Here is a 27,026-nt window from a genome sequence, read left to right on the forward strand (position 1 = left end):
GGGTCCGATACAATTGGTAAGGAGGAGGTAGGGGGTCCGCTACAATTGGTAAGGAGAGGTAGAGGGTCCGCTACAATTGGTAAGGAGAGGTAGAGGGTCCGCTACAATTGGTAAGGAGAGGTAGAGGGTCCGCTACAATTGGTAAGGAGAGGTAGAGGGTCCGATACAATTGGTAAGGAGAGGTAGGGGGGTCCGATACAATTGGTAAGGAGAGGTAGAGGGTCCGCTACAATTGGTAAGGAGAGGTAGAGGGTCCGCTACAATTGGTAAGGAGAGGTAGAGGGTCCGATACAATTGGTAAGGAGAGGTAGGGGGTCCGATACAATTGGTAAGGAGAGGTAGAGGGTCCGCTACAATTGGTAAGGAGAGGTAGAGGGTCCGCTACAATTGGTAAGGAGAGGTAGAGGGTCCGCTACAATTGGTAAGGAGAGGTAGAGGGTCCGCTACAATTGGTAAGGAGAGGTAGAGGGTCCGATACAATTGGTAAGGAGAGGTAGGGGGTCCGATACAATTGGTAAGGAGAGGTAGAGGGTCCGCTACAATTGGTAAGGAGAGGTAGAGGGTCCGCTACAATTGGTAAGGAGAGGTAGAGGGTCCGCTACAATTGGTAAGGAGGAGGTAGGGGGTCTGCTTCAATTGGTAAGGAGGAGGTAGGGGGTCTGCTTCAATCGGTAAGGAGGGGGTAGAGGGTCTGCTTCAATCGGCAAGGAGGGGGTAGAGGGTCCGCTACAATCGGTATAAAGGAAGGGGTTGAGGGTCCGCTAAAATCGGTAAGGAAGGGGTTGAGGGTCCGCTACAATCGGTAAGGAAGGGGTTGAGGGTCCGCTACAATCGGTAAGGAGGGGGTAGAGGGTCAGTTTCAATCGGTAAGGAAGGGGTTGAGGGTCCGCTACAATCGGTAAGGAGGGGTAGAGGGTCCGCTGCAATCGGTAAGGAGGGGGTAGAGGGTCAGTTTCAATCGGTAAGAAGGGGTAGAGGGTCAGTTTCAATCGGTAAGGAGGGGTAGAGGGTCAGTTTCAATCGGTAACTCTAGATCTCTGATACAAGGTTTATAGAATATAGACTATTGTATATACAAGGTTTATAGATTATATACTATTGTATATTGTATATACAAGGTTTATATATTATATACTATTGTATATACAAGGTTTATATATTATAGACTATTGTATACACAAGGTTTATAAATTATAGACGATTGTATATACACGGTTTATATATTATAGACTATTGTATATACAAAGTTTATATATTATATACTATTGTATATACAAGGTTTATATATTATAGACTATTGTATATACACGGTTTATATATTACAGACTATAGTATATACAAGGTTTATATATTACAGACTATTGTATATACAAGGTTTATAGATTATAGACTATTTTATATACAAGGTTTATATATTACAGACTATTGTATATACAAGGTTTATATATTATAGACTATTGTATATATACGGTTTATATATGATATACTATTGTATATACAAAGTTTATATATTATATACTATTGTATATACAAGGTTTATATATTATATACTATTGTATATACAAAGTTTATATATTATATACTATTGTATATACAAGGTTTATACATTATAGACTATTTTATATACAAGGTTTATATATTATATACTATTGTATATACAAGGTTTATATATTATATACTATTGTATATACAAAGTTTATATTACTATTGTATATACACGGTTTATATATTATAGACTATTTTATATACAAGGTTTATATATTATAGACTATTTTATATACAAGGTTTATATATTTTATAATATTGTATATACAAGGTTTATATATTATATACTATTGTATATACACGGTTTATATATTATATACTATTGTATATACAAGGTTTATATATTATATACTATTGTATATACAAGGTTTATATATTATAGACTATTGTATATACAAGGTTTATATATTATAGACTATTGTATATACAAGGTTTATATATTATAGACTATTGTATATACAAGGTTTATATATTATAGACTATTGTATATACAAGGTTTATATATTACAGACTATTGTATATACAAGGTTTATATATTACAGACTATTGTATATACAAGGTTTATAGATTATAGACTATTGTATATACAAGGTTTATATATTATATACTATTGTATATACAAGGTTTATATATTACAGACTATTGTATATACAAGGTTTATATATTATAGACTATTGTATATACAAGGTTTATATATTACAGACTATTGTATATACAAGGTTTATATATTACAGACTATTGTATATACAATGTTTATATATTATATACTATTGTATATACAAGGTTTATATATTATAGACTATTGTATATACAAGGTTTATATATTACAGACTATTGTATAAACAAGGTTTATATATTACAGACTATTGTATATACACGGTTTATATATTATAGACTATTGTATATACAAGGTTTATATATTATAGACTATTGTATATAGAAGGTTTATATATTATAGACTATTTTATATACAAGGTTTATATATTTTATAATATTGTATATACAAGGTTTATATATTATATACTATTGTATATACAAGGTTTATATATTATAGACTATAATATATACAATGTTTATAGTTTTTTTAAAGAAATATTTCGGATGTATGAGAAGGAACGCTACAACCAAGTACATGTTTCAGCTGCTGTATAAAATGTTTCGGATCGATATTTGTGAATACACATAACACACATACCACACATACCCTGTGTGGTATCATATCGTCTCGCACCTGTGTGTGGTCTGATCGGCCGTCAGATAAACACATAATCGTGTTCATCTCTTTTATCATCGCTCATCTCATCTGATTTCGATCTTTCTTAAAACCATTTGTCTTCTCGAGCTCCCTTACAACCAGCTCATCTACTAGTATGCCAAACGCCTATGTGAGATTCTGGCTGCACATGATGGACATTGAAACCTAATTTAATGCTGCGTCGAGCATCGGTTTACGTGTTACAACGACATCGCACCGTGTTCAAGATTTATAGCATTAGCTTGCATACTGTTACAGGGAGAATATTCTGGTATCTTCTGGTGAATCATGAGAATATTGCAACAGTATGTTCCATAAAGTTGTCTTAGGGCAGCTTCAAAGTTCATTAACATCCATCATACAGGACATTGCGTACCCAATACCCTTTATACACATCACCATCAAAATTAACGGGTTCGTTCAATTTAGGAGCAATTGCACTGTGTCTAGCAATAAATGTAATCTTGAAGTATCTTCTAGATTATGCTACCGGCCCTGTATCCATATCATACATATAAAGGATTCATAATCGGTGTTGTGGCTGGACCGATATGTGCTTAAAATCATTACTAAGTAACACAATCGATACCAGTAAATTTAATTTAGCTAAATCTATATATCAACCCTTTGTATAATGTACATTTGTACATACAAGTGGATTGTCTGACTTAGTTCCCGAACTCTCCGCTAGGGTGCACTCGGCAACTTTGTCAGGACCTTGACCAAGCGAGCTCTGATTGGTCAGTCCTTGATGGGCGATGTACTGTTACAGTGTACGTGTGAGGGATAATTCGCTAGTATTCAACGTGGTATTGAAAATGAATTGAAAACGTTTTATTTCTAAATTCAATACATATTCACATTTAACGTATCGTCTACTTGAACGATTTTTTCCCTGAACAGTCAATATTCAACCAACGGGACATAAAAATTATTTTTAATGAACACAAATGTAATTTGTCGAGCATTGACTAATTCATGTCGTATAAATTAGAGGCAATTCTTAAGAAACAGAAATTTGATTTTCCCCCCAAGGAAACCTCCCACACGCTATCTTGGAAAGGAATGTAAGCATTGCAAATCAAAAGCCGACCTTTGCAGTTTGAAAACGAGGTCAAATGAGTAGAAAACTAGGACAGGCGATCCAGTATCTACGCATGCATGACGTCAGCAAAGCTAGTGTACATGATCATGACCCGTACTTAACACAAGTGTACAAGAACAAGTACACTATATCTGGCGTATTACCCGATCATGCAATATTGCACGTTCTGTGTACTTAAACATGTGACAAAATCAAATCCAATATATTAATATATGTACCGAAATTAATTCCGGTGTAAATCTACATGTACATGTGATGTAATCTAATCCAGCGTACTTATATACGTCATAAAATCCATTCCAGTGTTTACACAGTTTGTGTATCTCCACGTGACGTAATAACTTATAGTGTACTTCTACAACTGACGAAATCGATATCGCTGTACGCGTACACGCGACGTAATCAGTTCCAGTAAACACGTACACACACTCACTGTCTCCATATGTGACGCAATACTTCCAGTATTTTCCCTTACAATCAACGTAATCAATATTTGTGTACCTAACACTGATCAATACATTGAAGTAATACACCCGATATTAGTTCACACCCTAGGGGTTATTATTAACTAATGCATCGTCAAATCGATCCCATGGTATTAAATCAAAGCGTTATAACGAGCTCTTCATAATTATATAACCGATAAGTACTCATGTTAATTCCTTGTCCAGATAACGCCTGAATTGTTTGTAGTGTCTTTTCAGTGAACGTCCTCTCCCCCAAGGCAACCGATTCCGGAATATATTTATCGACGACACTATGTTATATATCAAATGTTTGTTTAGACAAGAAATGTATATGGCGATTTAACAGTTTTTAATAAATATAAAATATCCACATCATTCCCAGCATTGTCCAGTCTCTGTCTATAGGACCTTGAACCTTGTTAATCACGGAGTATCAATGTAGTTCCGGTGTAAGGAGTATAGTCCCTGTGTTTGGAGTATATTTCCGGTGTAAGGAGTATAGTCCGATGTTTTAAGTATATTTCCGGTGTAAGGAGTATAGTCCGGTGTTTTGAGTACATTTCCGGTGTAAGGAGTATAGTCCGGTGTTTTGAGTACATTTCCGGTGTAAGGAGTACAGTCCCTGTGTTTGGAGTATATTTCCGGTGTAAGGAGTATAGTCCGATGTTTTAAGTATATTTCCGGTGTAAGGAGTATAGTCCGGTGTTTTAAGTATATTTCCGGTGTAAGGAGTATAGTCCGGTGTTTTGAGTACATTTCCGGTGTAATGAGTATAGTCCGGTGTTTTGAGTACATTTCCGGTGTAAGGAGTACAGTCCCTGTGTTTTGAGTACATTTCCCATTTCCGGTGTAAGGAGTAAACCCCAATGTTTTGAGTACATTTCCGGTGTAAGGAGTATAGATCCGGTATTTTGAATACATTCCCGGTGTAGAGAGCAAAGTTCAGGTGTAAGTAGTACATTTTTGGTGTAAGGAGTAGTTCCAGAAGTATAGTTCTGTGTACGGAGTATCGTCTGACGTTTTGAGTGGGTTTCTGGTGTAAGAAGTATATTTCCGGTGTAAGGAGTACATTTCCGGTGTAAGGAGTACATTTCCGGTGTAAGGAGTATATTTCCGGTGTAAGGAGTACATTTCCGATGGAGGGAATATAGCTCCGGTGTTACGTGAACATTTTCGGTGTAAAGAGTATCGTTCCGGTATAAGGAGTATAGCTGCGGTGTTAGGAGTATAGCTCCGGTGTTATGGGTACAATTCCGGTGTAAAGAGTATCGTCTGGTGTTAGGAGTACATTTCCGATCGAGGGAGTATAGCTCCGATGTAAAGAATGTAGGTCCGGTGTAAGAAATATCGTTCCGGTGTTAGGAGAACATTTTCGGTGTAATGAGAATACTTCCGGTGTTTGGAATAAAGCTCCGGTGTCAGGCATATAACTCCGGTGTTAGAAGTACATTTCCGATTGAGGGAGAATATATCCGGTGTAAGGAGTATATATTCGATGTAAGGAGTATATAGTCGGTGTAAGGAGTATATATTCGGTGTAAGGAGTATATATTCGGTGTAAGGAGTATATATTCGATGTAAGGAGTATACATTCGGTGTAAGGAGTATAGTTTCGGTGTAAGGAGTATAGTTTCGGTGTAAGGAGTATAATTTCGGTGAAAGGAGTATAGCTCCGGAGTTAGGAGTGCATTTCCGGCATTAAACTGTACCCTTATCATTGTATTTTGAAGAATATATTGAATTCTCGCAATGTATACTGCAGAGTTAAGGAACAGGTAGATATTATACCAAAACATGGCGGGTCGGAAAGGGGAGTGTATCGCTCCAGGTCGAGGGCCAAATCTGAAGGAGTTTTTTTTTTTTTTTTTTTCTAATTTTCGGTTTATTGTTTATAATCTATAAAACCATTATGCGGAAAGACTTTCAGAAGTTACATGGTGTATACAACATCATTCATAAAACAAGATTATACCTGACAATAATTATATGCATAGTTCGATTCTAAATAGGTCCATGATTTTTGGTTTACGGGGGAGATAGGTGGGCGTTTTCAGCTGCAGTATGTGCCTATTTTGAAATACGTGTCTGTCGCACGCCTTCAGAGCCTGCTATATCTGTTCATACTACACACGCAGCCTCGCGGCCATCAGCTTCACCATTCATTGACAGCTAACCGATACACACTCGACGATATAACTTCGATTATTATTGGATTTGCGTTATCGAGTAGTTATTCCTGGGGCTATGGATATATGTTCACGCGCATGAGCGCCAAGTAATCAATAACTGCTCTATGTGAGTGGACATAACATGATTGGAAATTAGCTCGGGGGTCACACTAGGTGGAAAGCAAAGCTAATCCATAAATGTAGGGAGCATTGCAAGTACAATGTAGTCGATAGTTACCTAACGGTACTACCTCCTCTTTGTCGCCATGACCGACTACCGACATAACTTCTTGAGTAATTATCGGTTATTTTCTCTACCTGTGATTATCCAACAATTAATCATCACTTCATTTTACTAATTACATCATATTTCGGTCAATCGTTTTGTTAAGCCATCATAGGCGGTCCAATAAAGAAAGTATGTTGATAATTGCACTGTAGATGAGTTTTAATTTTAGGATTGTTTGATCAAATAAATAAGAGTCATGCCGATACTCTGAAAATGGTTTCCGCGTCACTCTTTCTACTCAGTGGAACCCGGTTAATCCACTATAAAGCTAGCACGCTAAGTATAGAATGACTGCATCCGATTGCGTTCATACAATCATAACGGCAATAATGAATCAGTTGTTTTTTCTGGTTTCTTTGGAGAATGATTTCCTAGCAGTATCTGAAGTAAATACTATGCACAGGGATGAGTACATAGACGGAAATGTCCATCACCAAAGAGCAAGAAAACATAAAAAAAACTTAAACAGTTCACTGGCAGCAGCAAACACAAAACGCGAGTCTTCAGGGGGTAGCCCATTTTAGTTGCCTCATCGTTAAATGGCAACATTTCTCGGGCAGGGTAGATATATCGCTCAACGAATATATGATAAAACCAATGTTGTTGTTGTTGGTATATTTAAAAAAAAAAAAAAAAAAAAAATAGGGGGGGGGGGGGGGGGGGGGGGGAGGGGGGAAGGGGTGTTTGGTTGTTTGATTGTTTTTCTTTTGTTCCTTTTTTTTTTTTTTACAATCTTCAACATATTTCATTTGGACTAAGCCAACTGATCATTGATGCTAATAACACTTGTAGGATTTTGAACAGTTTTCAACTTGAGTTCCTAATATCAAATGATATGTTACTCGTGAGCCATGTATTTTTTTTTTTTTTTTTTTTTGAGTGGGTTTTTTTAAATAAATATTTGATATGTGTAAGATGATATGTAAAGCTTTACCTGAGGAGAATACGTTCGTGTGTGGCCGTGTAAGATTACCAGGAATGAGATTCCGAACATTGCGTCCTACACGACCACACAGAAACACTTGATGTCGGATTTCAGGTCTGTTCAGTTTTTCACCATTTTTTTCCCTAATCTGACATTTACTATTATCCAAACTCAGTATTTTGTTAAATACATTTTGCAACAGTGGATGTTTTGGGGGTTTGGATGGGTGTTGAGGCAGTTAGATATTCAAAGATGATAATGCATTAAAAGCAATTAAGATAACAAACTTTACTCTACCGATAATTTCCTCTACTTTTCCTCGCTACGTTACCCCACAACGAACTTCCTCCGTTGTAATAGGGTGATTTACTGCAGAGTAAAATATAGTGTTTGAATTGCGTAAAATTCAAACGTTCAGACTCGTCTTAACATTAAACAACGGGAGAAAATTTGTCCCGTTTTTAAGATTTCAAGATTTCCAGATTTCAGACAAACTATTGTGTGCAACAAGAGTTCAGCAAAAATTACAACAAAATAAAACAATAGGTATAAGGTTGTACAGAATAGTGAAAAACGTATTTCTCATACATTTAGATATACCGTATATACACAAAAGTTTGTTAAATACATGATGATGTATTTAACCATGCAATAGTACTTATAATAGAACATACTACAGGCTTAGTATATTGTATAGCTCTTCAAACATGTATGTATTATTATTTCAGTAGTTTTACGATATACAGTTGCACAGTTTTACAAATTTATATTTGAAATTCACATTTTATTATTCAAATGTCTTTCTAGTAATCGGATGAACATTGATAGATTAGATAATACTGTAATATCTAATATTGATAATAATCCTTTCATTTTATGAATGGCTCGGTTACATTTATAATAACTAGGTTTATACTTTTTACGAATTTGACTTACATGTATATTTTAGCATAAAAATGAATAATGATACTCGCGTCCACCTCCAGTAAACATGGGGACAAATTCTATTGTTCTGCAGTGTAAAACAATACAAACTTGCTTATCGACTAAATACCTGTGTAATATCAAAGAAGCATTAAGAGACCCTTTCATAAAATGACGACTTAAGCTTATTATGAGTTCAATATACACTAAAAAGTACAAATTTATTGTTTTATTTGAACCAGTGCTTTGGGAACTCAAGACTGACAGACGATTAAATAAATTTATCATACAGCTTTTTCGAAGTCGGCTGTCCACTTTTAATGGCCGGAGTTTCGCAAATCGGAAACCAAGTAAACATACAACGTGTTTCCTAAAACATGACGTTCAGCATTTCAACATCTTGTGCACTCAACACTAATAAACTGAAATGCTAGTTTATGTACCAAAAATCTATTCTGTGGGAACTCTTTAGAAAGAAGATACAATTCCTAGTAGGTAGCATACACCCTTAAAACGAACAAATTTATACAGTAAGCATTAGTCGACCTATTACTACATATGCCACGCGCTATAGGACATAAAAATTGATCTGGTTTCCCTTTTTTATTTCCTCAACAGGTTTCGAATATTATCCACGTGACCAGATTTTATGGTACCAGGTGGCGACAGGTATGCAGACTTTGATTGCATTTTTCACACCATTCATAAAATTTTCCGTTGAAAACTTATGGAATTTTATGAAAGTTTAACAGGATAAATAATCATGATATTGCCGATTTATGTACCTTTAACTAGATCTGGCGATAAAATTATGTGGTACAATAACATGTCATGACAGCTAATACGGGTGACGTAGAACACATAACTCTGTCAACAATATAAAGAGTTCGCATAACCTTGACTACACCAATGATATCCACTTTGTTAATAACCTCTGTACAGTCGAATCTCGTTATCTCGAAATTAATAGGACCATGAACAACTTTGAGGCATTCCTAGTATTCGAGGTACCGGGTTTATTTAACATAAATGTATATTTTTTACTGTCGGAATTATATCTTAACTGAGAGGTAAGCAGAGTCTTCGAGTTTTTTGTGTTCGAGAAAACGAATTGTAAACCAGCGGTGATTTTCGAGAAGGGTATTTGAATGATAGATTCGTTCTTTGCCTGTGGGACTCGCTCAAATTTTGAGTACCAACTTTATCTATCAGCAAAATTTATAAGGTGTCTGGAATCGCCTGAAAATTTGTTTACCAAAATTATTGAATACGTTGAAGCTAGTGACATCAGTTGAAAAATTGTATCTATTTTATTGAGAGGATACAATTCGTCATCAAACTTACAGTACATCTAGGGGGAGACAACCCGTCTTAAAAATTCAGTACACCTACAAATGTAAGGGGACACAACCCATCATCACATTTATTGTACACCTAAGGGGAGGCAACCCATCATCAAATTTATAGTACACCTAAGGGGACACAACCCATCATCAAATTTATAGTACACCTAAGGGGACCCATCATCAAATTTATAGTACACCTAAGGGGACACAACCCATCATCAAGTTTATAGTACACCTAAGGGGAGGCAACCCATCATCAAATTTATAGTACCACTAAGGGGACACAACCCATCATCAAGTTTATAGTACACCTAAGGGGAGGCAACCCATCATCAAATTTATAGTACCACTAAGGGGACACAACCCATCATCAAGTTTATAGTACACATAAGGGGAGGCAACCCATCATCAAATTTAAAATACATGCTTTGTACATCATCTTTAACAGGGTTTCTTTAAATATTTCTGTTTATGACCTTTAATGTCGGTGACCCTCACAAACTGATAATTACCGATTTACAGGTAAAACAATACTCAAAAATATGGCAAATTTACGCTCAACTGCTAACCTCTCGTTGACTTGATGACACTCAATTACAAAGTTAGTCATCGCGCTTTGTGAACAAGAGGCCTATCGGGCATGTATTGCGCTGATAAGTTTTTAAAAAGTTTCGTGTACCCATTGCTGGTTTCCTTTTCACTTATCGACCGTTTTGATTTTATGGTCAATCCTAAAGGAACAGTATGTGATAGAACCACTGGATCATTACTAATGGGAATATTGACAATAAACAACTGATCAGAGCCACGAAAAGTACATTCGTCCGACTTGTTAAATAACCCATACACAATTGAAATTGAACCAAGGTTAATATTTAACGTCCGGAATGGTATTTGAAATGTTCAGTCCGACCCATAGTTAGTTTAGCCTGGACAGGAACCGCGACAAACCGACATGTTTCAGAACTGTGTAAAAAATATTATCATAAAATCAATGTCCCAGCATGCATTGCAACAGAAAATGGAGTTTGCAGGGTAATACCCTCGCAAATTTATTTGCTGCTATAAATAGCATGTCTGTCCACAAAAGATAATCAGATCGGATAGGATACCCCCTATTGGTAAAGTCTGCGGAGTGCGCATTCCGAAAACATCGATAGTCACTGCTGACCTACAATATCTAACCTATTAGCACAGTCAAGAAAATATCGCATGTACTCTAAGTCGCATACATCTCATCAGCCTCGTTTTGACCCATCAGACGTGCTTTACTTAACACCAACCGCGGCGACCATCCGGATCAAAAGCCCGCCCCCGGGTTGAAGATTAGAAATCACTTCCTACTGAACCTATAACCGTTGTGGTACGGTATTAATAACAATTTATCTTGTAACCGTTTTAATATCATATAATAGTATGCAACCTGTATTAGCCTGCCATATCTAACAAACACTCCTCAACAAGATACGAAAGTAAGTCTAGCTTTACTACAATCACAGCATGATACGAAACTAATGTAAAAAAAAATCTCCCCCTTAAACTCCTGACATAATATAAACTGTTCTGCTTCCTCACCAAACAACCCCCTTAAGTTGTGGCTTTTTTGGCGTAACTTTGATAAAAGGATTGTAGGAAAAACCACCGGGTTCGCTTCCACACGATCGCTAGTCTTCATCACATTACCACAGATACTCGTACATAATGTACGTAAAAAGGAAGGGGCCGATGTGGCATGCACAGATCTCTGTCGCTCAGCTGATGGAACATTTGGCTCGGCTGGTAGATCCGGGAATTACGCCCGGAGACCCGGATTCGATTCCTGTCGGGTATTCTTGGTCGCCATTGGCTGTTTAAGCTTGTCACTGATAGAGTGAAACAAAGGGACGTAACTTTTATGGAATAAAAAAAAGTCTGTCGGACTCTCGCTAGGGATGTGTTTTCCCCGTTCTTCTACACGTGCATGCATTATTTACACATAATGACACTCTGGTAAACTAGTGTCAGAAAATCCGGGATGACTCGTTTATCCGATCTGATATCATAAAATGAAATAAAACCTTTCAAAGAATTGTTGAAGTGGTCCTAACAGCGCCTCCTGGATATTTCACTGATAACCGATAGACCCTTTTCATGTAGAGTTTTGTAATTTAAAACGTTAATAAATGCTAAAATTTTAAAGACAAGATACAGTGGTAAAATGTATTTTTTTTTTATACATAATCCTAATCCAATTCAATAGCATTACGTCTGTTTCTCACAAACTAGTCCCCATGGATTGATGTCAGTAACGTGATTTGCCCTTTGGGCCACCGTAGCTTTCTGTTGTTACACAGAAGCCAGCGACGAACGCCATATTGATGAAATTAGTAAGGTCGATACTGCCTACACCATCCATGATCCAGATCTTCAAATTAATCAACACTAGTGGCGTTGAGAGTAAACAGGCACAAAGACAGAATAACCGAGAGAAAAAATTCCTGATCAACAGAATGGCAAAGCGAACAAATGCGATCAACACAAGGCACAAGAAAGGATTCTTTGTCATTGGGGTAAACAGGAAACCAGTCTTTATCAATATAGGATATACGTAGACAGGAAACCAAACTCTATCAAAACAAGTGGCCCATAGGGCCTGTATCGCTCACATGGTTTCATGGAATATGAAACAAGAATGACACATAAAGTCAAATATCGGGCACATCCAACAATTGAACAATCAATTTTGGCCCGCCCACAATTTGTACAATTTTGAATCCCGACCCCATAGGGATGCTACCAGTCAAATATGAGTAATATCCATTTCTTTGTTTCAATGAAGAAGTCTTGTACATCGATTTAGGCAAATCAACCCCGTTTGGTCCGGCCTCTCAGACCCCTTGGTGCCAACCCCACCAAATGTACAATTTTGAATCCCAGCCCCATTGCGATACTACCAGGAAAACATGAGCTATATCCTTTGTTTTGCTTCAGAGAAGTTGTTTATATCAATATAGCCAAATTGACCCCTTTTGGCCCCGCCTCTTAGGCCCTTGTGGAGTAACCCTACCATTTGTATAATTTTAAATGTCAACCACCCGGAGATGCTTTCAGTCAAATTTTGTTTAATTCCAATGAGCCGTTATGAAGAAGTCAAGTGTTGACGGACGGGCGGATGTTTGCCGGACGCCGGACGCCACGGTATGGCACATAAGCTCACCACGGTCATTCGGACCAGGCTAGCTTTAAACAGACAGGAAACTTATTTTCATCAAAAAGGAAAGTTCGAACGACTGAACTGCTATGTATGAAGAAAAGTTTGAACGATTGAACAGTTATAAGAGAAGAAAAGTTTGATCATTAGTGAAGAGTTTTATAGCCGTGTCCCTTGATATGTATGAAGAAAAGGTTGCCGACTGACCCGATATATGGCAAGGAAAGTTCGAACGACTGAAAAGCTATGTAGGAAGAAAGGTTTGAACGATTGAACAGCTACATTTTATATGTATGTATGAAGAAAAGTTTGAACGATTGAACAGCTATGTATGAAGAAAAGTTTGAACGATTGAACAGCTATGTATGAAGAAAAGTTTGAACGATTGAACAGCTATGTATGAAGAAAAGTTTGAACGATTGAACAGCTATGTATGAAGAAAAGTTTGAACGATTGAAAAGCTATGTATGAAGAAAGGTTTGAACGATTGAAAAGCTATGTATGAAGAAAGGTTTGAACGATTGAACAGCTATGTATGAAGACAAGTTTGAACGATTGAACAGCTATGTATGAAGACAAGTTTGAACGATTGAACAGCTATGTATGAAGAAAGGTTTGAACGATTGAAAAGCTATGTATGAAGAAAGGTTTGAACGATTGAACAGCTATGTATGAAGAAAGGTTTGAACGATTGAACAGCTATGTATGAAGAAAAGTTTGAACAATTAAACAGCTATGTATGAAGACAAGTTTGAACGATTGAACAGCTATGTATGAAGAAAAGTTTGAACGATTGAACAGCTATGTATGAAGAAAAGTTTGAACAATTAAACAGCTATGTATGAAGAAAAGTTTGAACGATTGAACAGCTATAGGGGAAGAGGAATATTAGTGAAGAGCTTTATAGCCGTGTCCCTTGAAGGATACATCTACTGGTTATTTATCTACTATGATATACAATACCCCTGGCGTCTGAAATATAACCTGACTAGCCTGTCAAACATTAAACAGACCCTGACCGACACGAACATCGTTAAGTAGACTTGACCGATCTGTAAAACATTTCAGCGACCATGATCCTTGAAACTGGAGTCTGTAAAAACATTTACCAGCCATTGATGAGCACGAACCTCGCCAGGGAATGATCCGGTGTTTGGCTAGCAATGACGGCCAAACTATGACCGGAAGCAAGCTCCCTGGTCGCTACAATCTGGGGACACCACTTATCATCGAACGAGGCGTTTCTATGGTAACGCAGACAGACAATCCGAAAACGTTGCCGGTAAAGACGTGTTTCTGACGGTATGGTCAGTGATCATGTTAACGAAGTGAGGCATCCAGGACACGTTCGATGTTTATTTACCATTTTTCGGCATAGCCGTATAATATTCTTTCGGCCCCGGATATGACGCGACAGGTGGCGTTACTGGTCAAGATGAAGAATGTGATTGGTAAATGTAGCGGTAAATGCAAAATGCAGATATGCAGTTAAAACGAAACTAAGTTAAGATTGAATGCAAGTTGAATAAGTGGAAGTATCCTTTCAAATGACACATTAATAAAATTATATTCCTGATTCAAACGCAGTCTTATTATCACCAAAAATTCAAACTGATATAATTTTGTTATCCGTGCTGAAACGCATTAGGTCGTTGTTTTATTTCGACAGCAGTTTTGCATTAAAACCACCAGCATCAAAACTATGCCGTTTATCTTTTTTAAAGATATTTCTTGTTATTTTTATATTCTGTTGAAAACAAGAGAAAAATCAGAGACATATATATTCTGTATATATGTCTCTGGAAAAATATAATGTAATTCATTTTATTCTGAAGTTCACCTGACGAACGAACATGATAATACCTACATGTACATCCGTGTAAGTGTCTCCACCCAACGCAATATTTTAACTTTTACTTTTTAAGTTCAAATCCACCATGAGCCAAACAGTTATAACTTAACCGAAATTCTTGATACTTTCCTCGGTTGTTGATGACGACTAATAAAACGAATGCAATCAATGGATAGAAACAGCCATCTGTTCTGCCTCGTTTTCATTCCTGTTTAGTTGGCTATTTTTTTTTTATTTTTGTCGAAAGAGATACATTGCACAGTAGATGGAATCGCGAAATCTATGAGCGCCTTGATATAATTTTGATTCATTTGTTTCATCTGAAATGATTTTTGAAACATCGTTTCTATGTACTGTATGGTCAATATGAACGAAAGAAGGCAGCATGCTTCACTTCCGCTGACTCTTTGTAGTCATAACCATAGCCTTAAAATCGGGATACATGTACACTACTCGAGAAGATCATGAAAGTGAATTTATAAGAAAAATAAATACCGGAAGTTAAGCTTTCATTAGACAAACAAACATGGCGTTCTTACCGACGTCTATATCAGATAAAAAGTGAACCCAGTTGAGTGTAATATCTCCAAAAATCTCTTCGTGGAAATAGTTCCCATGAAAACGAACTATGCCTAATAGTATCCCATTGATACGTTTTAAACATCTGTGGATGTTATCGTAGGGAGTATCTCCACAGTCCCATTTGACTAAACAACGCATTCTGTTGTTTGTCCATTTAAAAGAATATATTTCCGGCACACGAGATCAGTTAGTGCGGGACTACGCTATTTTGAAAGTGAAAATAGCCGCAGTTTCGTAAATGTTCGAGCTGCAGAAAGACAGTTTCGTTTTGTTTTTAGCACAAGTATTGCTATTACTACCATCAATGTATGCCTGATTCCCTTGATCATTCCGAAAACGAGGCTATGAGAAAGCCAGCGTATAGCTTCCGATTAGAACTAGTGTTAAGTTACTATAAGACCATTAGGCTTGATCAACATTTGACAAGTTATGGAATCGATAATAAAAACCTTAGTTATAGCTGTGCTATGCTTTTATATTGCTTACACCACTCAGTTGATGGGCCATAACAAGCGATGGTCCCGTATTGAAGTGTCGATAACCCTTCATTCACTACGTAACATGTAACCGCCGCCATTTTGTGTTCAATATTGCATCTGTGTGTTTAGGGGTCAATGTCTCAGAAAAAGACAGATGCTGTATGTTAATAAGTCAATTTATAGCCAGGACTTCCTAAAATTATCTGCAGTAATAGTGTTACATTCATTTAAACGTATAATTAACGGCTTAGAAATATAACTTTAAAAACACCAAACGTATCAGGTACATCTGAAACAGTTTTATACCTTATCATACCTACCTATACAACAACACACTGTTATACCGTCACACGTCACCAAACCTACCGATACAACAACACACTGTTATACCGTCACACGTCACCAAACCTACCGATACAACAACACACTGTTATACCGTCACACATCACCAAACCTACCGATACAACAACACACTGTTATACCGTCACACGTCACCAAACCTACCGATACAACAACACACTGGTATACCGTCACACGTCACCAAACCTACCGACACAACACACTGGTTTACCGTCACACATCACCAAACCTACCGATACAACAACACACTGTTATATCGTCACACGTCACCAAACCTACCGATACAACAACACACTGTTATACCGTCACACATCACCAAACCTTCCGATACAACAACACACTGTTATACCGTCACACGTCACCAAACCTACCGATACAACACACTGTTATACCGTCACACATCACCAAACCTACCGATACAACAACACACTGTTATACCGTCACACGTCACCAAACCTACCGATACAACAATACTGTTATACCGTCACACGTCACCAAACCTACCGATACAACAACACACTGTTATACCGTCACATGTCACCAAACCAACCGATACAACAACACACTGTTATACCGTCAAACGTCAACAAACCTACCGATACAACATTAACTGCGATACCATCACACGTCACCAAACCTACCGATACAACACACTGTTATACCGTCACACGTCACCAAACCTACCGACACAACACACTGTTATACCGTCACACGTCACCAAACCTACCGATACAACAATACACTGTTATACCGTCACACGTCACCAAACCTACCGATACAACAATACACTGTTATACCGTCACACGTCAACAAACCTACCGATACAACACACTGTTATACCGTCACACATCACCAAACCTACCGATACAACACACTGTTATACCGTCACACGTCACCAAACCTACCGATACAACACACTGTTATACCGTCACACGTCACCAGACCTACCGATACAACACACTGTTATACCGTAACATGTCACCAAACCTACCGATACAACAACACACTGTTATACCGTCACACGTCAACACACCTACCGATACAACAACACTGTTATACCGTCACACTTCACCAAACCTACTGATACACAATACACTGTTATACCGTCACACGTCACCAAACCTACCAATACAACAATACTGTTATACCGTCACACTTCACCAAACCTACTGATACACAATACACTGTTATACCGTCACACGTCACCAAACCTACCGATACAACATGAACTGCTATACCATCACACGTCACCAAACCTACCGATACAACAATACACTGCTATACCATCACACGTCACCAAACCTACCGATACAACACACTGGTTTACCGTCACACGTCACCAAACCTACCGATACAACACACTGGTATACCGTCACACGTCACCAAACCTACCGACACAACACACTGTTATACCGTCACACGTCACCAAACCTACCGATACAACAATACTGTTATACCGTCACACGTCACCAAACCTACCGATACAACAATACACTGTTATACCGTCACACGTCACCAAACCTACCGATACAACACACTGTTATACCGTCACACGTCACCAAACCTACCGATACAACAACACATGGTTATACCGTCACACGTCACCAAACCTACCGACACAACACACTGTTATACCGTCACACGTCACCAAACCTACCTATACAACAATACACTGTTATACCGTCACACGTCACCAAACCTACCGATACAACAATACTGTTATACCGTCACACGTCACCAAACCTACCGATACAACACACTGTTATACCGTCACACGTCACCAAACCTACCGATACAACACACTGTTATACCGTCACACGTCACCAAACCTACCGATACAACACACTGTTATACCGTCACACGTCACCAAACCTACCGATACAACACACTGGTTTACCGTCACACGTCACCAAACCTACCTATACAACACACTGTTATACCGTCACACGTCACCAAACCTACCGATACAACAACACACTGTTATACCGTCACACGTCACCAAATATAGATAACTTCCGGTATGTTTTCTATTTGAAGTACATATAGATACCGAGTTCCGAAGGTCGTGCGGTTAACCGATTTAATGGAACCGTCCTTGTCATCAAGCCTACATTTATATATATGAACGTGATTCCAGCATAATATATGGGGACAGTGCCGTTTCCACTGGGGCGACACAATTCTGGGAATATATAAAATATGTTAATATGAGAGAATACCACCACAGACACGTAACAACTGTCCCTCGACATTGGTTTGCAAACCAAATTGATACGTATAGATCGCACTCCTAAATATGTCCTCCCGGAGATGAACATTCGAGGACACCATTTTGAATTAGCGACATATAATATTAGCTGTAAAGACATGTACATTATAATAAAGCGGCATATGAACGGGTTTTAGCGGGTGTGTGTGGGACGGGGTGGGGTAGCACATGCTTGTGAGCCCGGGGACAGGGGACAACATCGGTGGGGGATTGGGAAAGATATGTTTGTGTCGACACGTCCCTGCCATTTCTTTGGTGTGAGTGGCGTTGGACTGTGGCGGCGCGATCGATAGGGCGGTATGATAATGCAGCGAGGTTTGGTGACAAGAAGATACCGCCTCCCCGCTTTACGGTACATACCCGGCTCTCGGAACCATCCTCTTGGACACACCCGAGAAAACATCTGGCCATAGCATGGCACCAAATACTAGGGACTAAGGCTACTGGTCAATGATCGACGAAACGCAGGCGACATCGGTATCCAGTAGGTCTTTGAAGCATTCTATTTGCATGTATCCACATTTGAGTGAGCGAAAGGTGGTTGGTGCTCTGAAGATATTCGATCTTCCAAAGACGAGAAAAAAACGGTAAAATAAGAATATATGTAAAAAGATATGGAGCTTACCTGCATTTGGAACAAGACGACGTGTCTGGTATTAAATCCATGGTGAAGAGAGTACTTGTGTTCCACACATCTGTACATTAAAGCCTACTTTCGACATTACCCTGAAGATATGGAGCTCCGATCCCACAACGCTAGTCTCACCATATCGATCCGAGCTCGGCTGGTCTACCGTTGACGCTGAGATAGGGGTGATCGGCAGAGGTACGGACGGGTCCATCGACAAGGAGTTTGGTGGCAGCGGCGGGATAGAGGATGGTTGAAGCGGTAGGGCGATCGATATGTTCGATGTGCGTTGCCTGTAGCTGGGCCGAACGTGTGCGTGTGATCGGTAGAGGAAGTGTTAGTGTGCGTGTGGAAGGTGTGTGATTTTGTTTGTGTACTATCTAACACCATATACAGTTTTTAGACACCAGTCTATTGTTTATATACTGCAATTCAACATACATTTGAGCACACGCGTTCGAGAGCAATTGATTCATCCTCGCTGCACACACTGGTTCGGGTGGAACCCTGGCCATGTGTAATGTACGTGACGGACGTACGATGATGGATGGACGGACAAAACTATCAGTCTTGTTATCTGAACACAGAATCATGGAGAATGTTATCGGAACTGATCTACGGCGGATAAGAACGCTAATCCCGACGGCGGAATCCATTTACTGACGGACAGACCAAATATACGGATGGACGTCACAGGAGAACACAGAACTATATTGAATAGAAGAAAAGCAGTAAACAGTGATAAATTGGAACAAGTAACACATACACTGTAACTGGGGTGTAGGGCGCATGATGTGGGCAGGGCACAGACGAGAAATAAGTTCTATATCAAACGAGTACTCGTTATAAGAAACCCACTGCAGTATACCTTTGGAATGGTTGTCAGCTTTTACAATATAATAATGATAAAGCAAAAGTTAATGGCTTGATAGCCCTCGAGTACTTCGGTCATTCGGACGTCTCAAATTTATAAGGTCTATGTCTCAAGATACCAAAGTAGTTTCCTGCATCACATACATATATCATATATATATATATAATGTATATATATATACTGAAGTATATATATACTCGCGTCATTTTTCTTGTATAACAATGTAAACTATTAGTATAAACTACGGAAGTTACCTTCATTATTATCTTAACTCCATAAGTTAGCTTCAGAATTATTTATATTCTGGAAGTTACAATGTACAATTCTATACCCCGGAAGTTAGCTTTAGAATTATTTCTAGTCTGGGAGTAAGCTTCAGAGCTATTCTATACTCCGGAAGTGAGATTCAGAGATTTTTTATACTTCGGAAGCTAGCTTCAGAGCTACTTCATACTCAGGAAGTTAACATCAGAATTATTTCATACTCCCAATGTTAGATTCAAAATTATTTAAACTCATTAAGATAGATTCAGAATTATTTGACACTTTGTAGGTTATTTTGGGAATTATTTTATAATCCGGAAGTAAGATTGAGAATTATACTGCCAAAGATGGAAGTTAACTTCTGAATTATTTTCTACTCCCTGAGTTGGATTAAAAATTAAATCATACTCCAGAATTCAGCTCCAGAGTAATGTTATACTCCGGAAGTCAGTTTCAAAATGAAATAATACTCCGGAAGTCAGCTTAAGAATACTCCAGAAGTAAGCGTTATGTTAAGTTTATATACTCCCAAAGTAAGATTCACCAAATTAAGGTTAGATTGCGAATTATCATTATGCCCGGGAAGTTAGATTCTGAATCATTGTGTACTCCCAAAGTTAGCTTCCGAATTATTGTACACTCCCGAAGTTTCAGACTTATTTTATGCTCAAGAAGTCTGAATACAGTTGATTTAAATCCTAGTCCATGATATTTTCTGAAGGCAAATTTTAGAATTCGACATTTTAAAAACCAAACAGTTCATTCAAACATTTTCATTGAAAATCGGCGCTAGAGTTAAGTCATTATGCTACCTTACACATCATACCTGATATGCAATAGTTAAGGCTATATGCTACCTTACACATAATTTCTGATATACAATGTATTTTTTTAGAGTTAAGGCTATATGCTACCTTACACATAATACCTGACATGCAATAGTTAAGGCTATATGCTACCTTACACATAATTCCTGACATGCAATATATATCTTAGAGTTAAGGCTATATGCTACCTTAAACATAATACCTGACATGCAATGTATATCTTAGAGTTAAGGCTATATGCTGCCTTACACATAATACCTGACATGCAATGTATATCTTAGAGTTAAGGCTATATGCTACCTTACACATAATACCTGACATGCAATGTATATCTTAGAGTTAAGGCTATGTGCTGACTTACACATAATACCTGACATGCAATGTATATCTTAGAGTTAAGGCTATATGCTAACTTTACATCAATCCTGATATACAACGTATGTGTCAGAGTTAAGGCATGCTACCTAAAACATCATAATATACAATTTTATGTGTTACAGTTAAGGCTATATGTTACCTTACATAGTATACTCGTGATGTATTACATTTCTTGAAAGCTGGACTGTCTTGTTTATGTACAGAAAGTTCAAGGTCATGTGTGGGTTAGTGTTATATATCAAGTTCAGCATTACAACTACTTAAGTATATTGAGTTCAGCTGTAGAACAATAGGTCAAACCTGTCAAATTGATGACGTCATTGTGAAAGGTATCCCTGACACTTTCAGCAGGCCTCCTTATCTATGATACATTTTACTTACTACACTGTACACAACAAGCCGTATCTAATCAAAATACAAATATCCAAATTTGCTTTCCTTGATTTAAGGAGCATTTTTTTATCTTCAGTGTGGAATAGCCTCTTTGATATTGATAACTTCTGCTTCCTTGTTCACTCTCCACAAACTTTTTATCCTCTAAAAACTGAATCTTTATCTTTAGAATTGATTGCGATTCGCCCCTCCCCTGACTTATCATTGATCGCTCTACTAGTGTTCTAACTCTCCCTCCCTGTCCGTTGCCCCCTCCCATCACCCTCCTTTGACCTTTAACCCCCTATCGCTCATTATGATTGGCAGTGATTTGTCTATTAACATAGCCGACAGACGAGCGGCCAGCTGACTAAAAGTTGGCGGGAGTTCAGCGATGACAGAGCGCACGCTGCTGACGTCATCAAATTTATTTTTAGTATCACGCATCTCACATATGGCAAAAGGTTTAAACATAATTTGATTAAGAGTGGGTTGGCTACCGATAGTTTCTAGAGAAGTGGGGATAGGAAATGAGCAGGAATATTAACGAGGATGATGAAGGCTATAGGGCGGGAATGTTTGCGTGAAAATATATGACACAGAAACGCCAACATGCCCCTGTGCTACATATCTATTATCAAAATGACGTCACGTTAATGTGTATCAAAATGACATTGGCGTTCCAGCTGTTAATGATGAAGGTCAACACCATGGTAGCAAGGGGTATCTTCTTAATGCCGTACAGCTAGACTGAAAGATGATTTATTAGTGTAAACATTGTATGTACATTCAATCAATTGTGTTCATGTAACTAGTTGACGTAACGTTAGTCTATATCCCCACTCACTGTAACTAGTGACGACATACAAAACGTTAGTCTATATCCCCACTCACTGTAATTAGCGACAACTTACAAAACGTTAGTCTATATCTTCACTCACTGTAACTAGTGACGACTAACAAAACGTTAGTCTATATCCCCACTCACTGTAACTAGTGACGACATACAAAACGTTAGTCTATATCCCCACTCACTGTAAGTAGTGACAACTTATAAAACGTTAGTCTATATCCCCACTCACTGTAAGTAGTGACAACTTACAAAACGTTAGTCTATATCCCCACTCACTGTAACTAGTGACGACTAACAAAACGTTAGTCTATATCTTCACTCACTGTAAGTAGTGACAACTTACAAAATGTTAGTCTGTATCTTCACTCACTGTAACTAGTTGACGTAACGTTAGTCTATATCCCCACTCACTGTAACTAGTTGACGTAACGTTAGTCTATATCCCCACTCACTGTAAGTAGTGACAACTTACAAAACGTTAGTCTATATCCCCACTCACTGTAAGTAGTGACAACTTACAAAACGTTAGTCTATATCTTCACTCACTGTAAGTAGTGACAACTTACAAAATGTTAGTCTGTATCTTCACTCACTGTAAGTAGTGACAACTTACAAAACGTTAGTCTATATCCCCACTCACTGTAACTAGTGACGACTAACAAACGTTAGTCTATATCCCCACTCACTGTAACTAGTGACGACTTACAAAACGTTAGTCTATACTCCAACTCACTGTAACTAGTGACGACTAACAAAACGTTAGTCTATATCCACACTCACTGTAACTAGTGACGACTAATAAAACGTTAGTCTATATCCCCACTCACTGTAAGTAGTGACAACTTACAAAACGTTAGTCTATATCTTCACTCACTGTAACTAGTGACAACTTACAAAACGTTAGTCTATACTCCAACTCACTGTAACTAGTGACGACTAACAAAACGTTAGTCTATATCCCCACTCACTGTAACTAGTGACGACTAATAAAACGTTAGTCTATATCCCCACTCACTGTAAGTAGTGACAACTTACAAAACGTTAGTCTATATCTTCACTCACTGTAACTAGTGACGACTAATAAAACGTTAGTCTGTATCTTCACTCACAGTAACTAGTGACGACTAATAAAACGTTAGTCTATATCCACACTCACTGTAACTAGTGACGACTTACAAAACGTTAGTCTATATCCCCACTCACTGTAACTAGTGACGACTTACAAAACGTTAGGTCAACATCCCCACTCACCGTAACTAGTGACGACTAATAAAACGTTAGTCTATATCCCCACTCACTGTAATTAGCGACAACTTACAAAACGTTAGTCTATATCTTCACTCACTGTAACTAGTGACGACTAACAAAATGTTAGTCTATATCTTCAATCACTGTAACTAGTGACGACATACAAAATGTTAGTCTATATCTTCACTCACTTTAACTAGCGACAACTTATAAAACGTTAGTCTATATCCCCACTCTCTGTAAGTAGTGACAACTTACAAAATGTTATTATATATCTTCACTCACTGTAACTAGTGACGACATGCAAAACGTTCGTCTATATTTTCACTCACCGTAACTAGTGACGACTAACAAAACGTTAGTCTATATCTTCACTCACTGTAACTAGCGACAACTTACAAAACGTTAGGTCTACATCCCCACTCACTGTAACTAGTGACGACTAATGAAACGTTAGGTCTACATCCCCACTCACTGTAACTAGTGACGACTAATAAAACGTTAGTATATATCCCCACTCACTGTAACTAGTGACGACTAACAAAACGTTAGTCTATATCTTCACTCACTGTAACTAGTGACGACTAATAAAACGTTAGTATATATCCCCACTCACTGTAACTAGTGACGACTAATAAAACGTTAGTCTATATCTTCACTCACTGTAACTAGTGACGACTAATAAAACGTTAGTCTATATCCCCACTCACTGTAACTAGTGACGAAAAACAAAATGTTAGTATATATCTTCACTCACTGTAACTAGTGACGACTAACAAAACGTTAGTATATATCTTCACTCACTGTAACTAGCGACGACTAATAAAACGTTAGTCTATATCCCCACTCACTGTAACTAGTGACGAAAAACAAAATGTTAGTATATATCTTCACTCACTGTAACTAGTGACGACTAACAAACGTTAGTCTATATCTTCACTCACTGTAACTAGTGACGACTAACAAAACGTTAGTCTATATCCCCACTCACTGTAATTAGTGACAACTTACAAAACGTTAGTCTATATCCCCACTCACTGTAACTGGTGACGACTAACAAAACGTTAGTCTATATCTTCACTCACTGTAACTAGTGACGACTTACAAAACGTTAGTCTATATCTTCCATCACTGTAACTAGTGACGACATACAAAATGTTAGTCTAAAACCCCACTCACTGTAACTAGTGACGACTTACAAAACGTTAGGTCTACATCCCCACTCACTGTAACTAGTGACGACTAACAAAATGTTAGTATATATCTTCACTCACTGTAACTAGTGACGACTTACAAAACGTTAGTCTGTATCTTCACTCACTGTAACTAGTGACGACTAATAAAACGTTAGTCTATATCTTCACTCACTGTAACTAGTGACGACTTACAAAACGTTAGTCTATATCCCCACTCACTGTAACTAGTGACGACTAATAAAACGTTAGTCTATATCTTCACTCACTGTAACTAGTGACGACTTACAAAACGTTAGTCTATATCTTCACTCACTGTAACTAGTGACGACATACAAAATGTTAGTCTATATCCCCACTCACTGTAACTAGTGACGACTTACAAAACGTTAGGTCTACATCCCCACTCACTGTAACTAGTGACGACTAACAAAATGTTAGTATATATCTTCACTCACTGTAACTAGTGACGACTTACAAAACGTTAGTCTATATCCCCACTCACTGTAACTAGTGACGACTAACAAAACGTTAGTATATATCTTCACTCACTGTAACTAGTGACGACTAATAAAACGTTAGTCTATATCCCCACTCACTGTAACTAGTGACGAAAAACAAAATGTTAGTATATATCTTCACTCACTGTAACTAGTGACGACTTACAAAACGTTAGTCTGTATCTTCACTCACTGTAACTAGTGACGACTAATAAAACGTTAGTCTATATCCTCACTCACTGTAACTAGTGACAACTAACAAAACGTTAGTCTATATCTTCACTCACTGTAATTATTGACGACTTACAAAACCTTAGTCTATATCCCCACTCACTGTAATTAGTGACGACTAACAAAATGTATTTTTATATTTTTATATATTTTTTCTCCATTTTTCCTTCATAGTATTGCCATTTTTTTATGTACATTTGTACCTCCACTTTTTTCACTCTATATAAAAAAGGAACAGGTTAAATCCACTATGTCCCTGCTATTTACTTTAGTTTATCTAGCCGTGTGTTAGTCTGGGAACTAAAACACCCTACATATATAACTAAAACACAATTGCAGTCGTGTGTTTCCGCAAATACACTCAGGCGAATGAGGACTCGGATTGACAGTACGGAGTGCTGGTCTATCTCGATGTGTATGAGGATGTGGATTGACAGTACGGAGTGCTGGTCTATCTCGATGTGTATGAGGACGTGAATTGACAGTACGGGAGTGTTGGTCTATCTCGATGTGTATGAGGACGTGGATTGACAGTACGGGAGTGTTGGTCTATCTCGATGTGTATGAGGACGTGGATTGACAGTACGGGAGTGCTGGTCTATCTCGATGTGTATGAGGACGTGGATTGACAGTACGGGAGTGCTGGTCTATCTCGATGTGTATGAGGATGTGGATTAACAGTACGGGAGTGTTGGTCTATCTCGATGTGTATGAGGATGTGGATTGACAGTACGGGAGTACTGGTCTATCTCGATGTGTATGAGGACGTGGATTGACAGTACGGGAGTACTGGTCTATCTCGATGTATATGAGGACGTGGATTGACAGTACGGGAGTATAGGTCTATATCGATGTGTATGAGGATGTGGATTGACACTACTGGAGTACTGGTCTATCTCGAT

The 27,026-nt window shown here is 38.0% G+C and overlaps 1 protein-coding gene across 4 annotated transcripts in view; it reads right to left on the bottom strand.

Annotated features, from left to right (window-relative positions):
- The window catches only part of LOC117316117 (potassium voltage-gated channel protein Shaw-like), a 160,890-nt gene extending 141,388 nt beyond the window's left edge, over positions 1–19,502 (bottom strand). For all 4 annotated transcript variants that reach the window (XM_033870614.1, XM_033870616.1, XM_033870615.1 and 1 more), the window contains exon 1: positions 19,382–19,502. The gene's annotated coding sequence lies outside the window, so the exon portion shown is untranslated. The remainder of the gene's footprint in view (positions 1–19,381) is intronic.
- Positions 19,503–27,026: the final 7,524 nt, after the last annotated feature.

The sequence above is a fragment of the Pecten maximus genome, chromosome 18 (genome assembly GCF_902652985.1).
Source record: "Pecten maximus chromosome 18, xPecMax1.1, whole genome shotgun sequence".
NCBI classification, from domain to species: domain Eukaryota; kingdom Metazoa; phylum Mollusca; class Bivalvia; order Pectinida; family Pectinidae; genus Pecten; species Pecten maximus.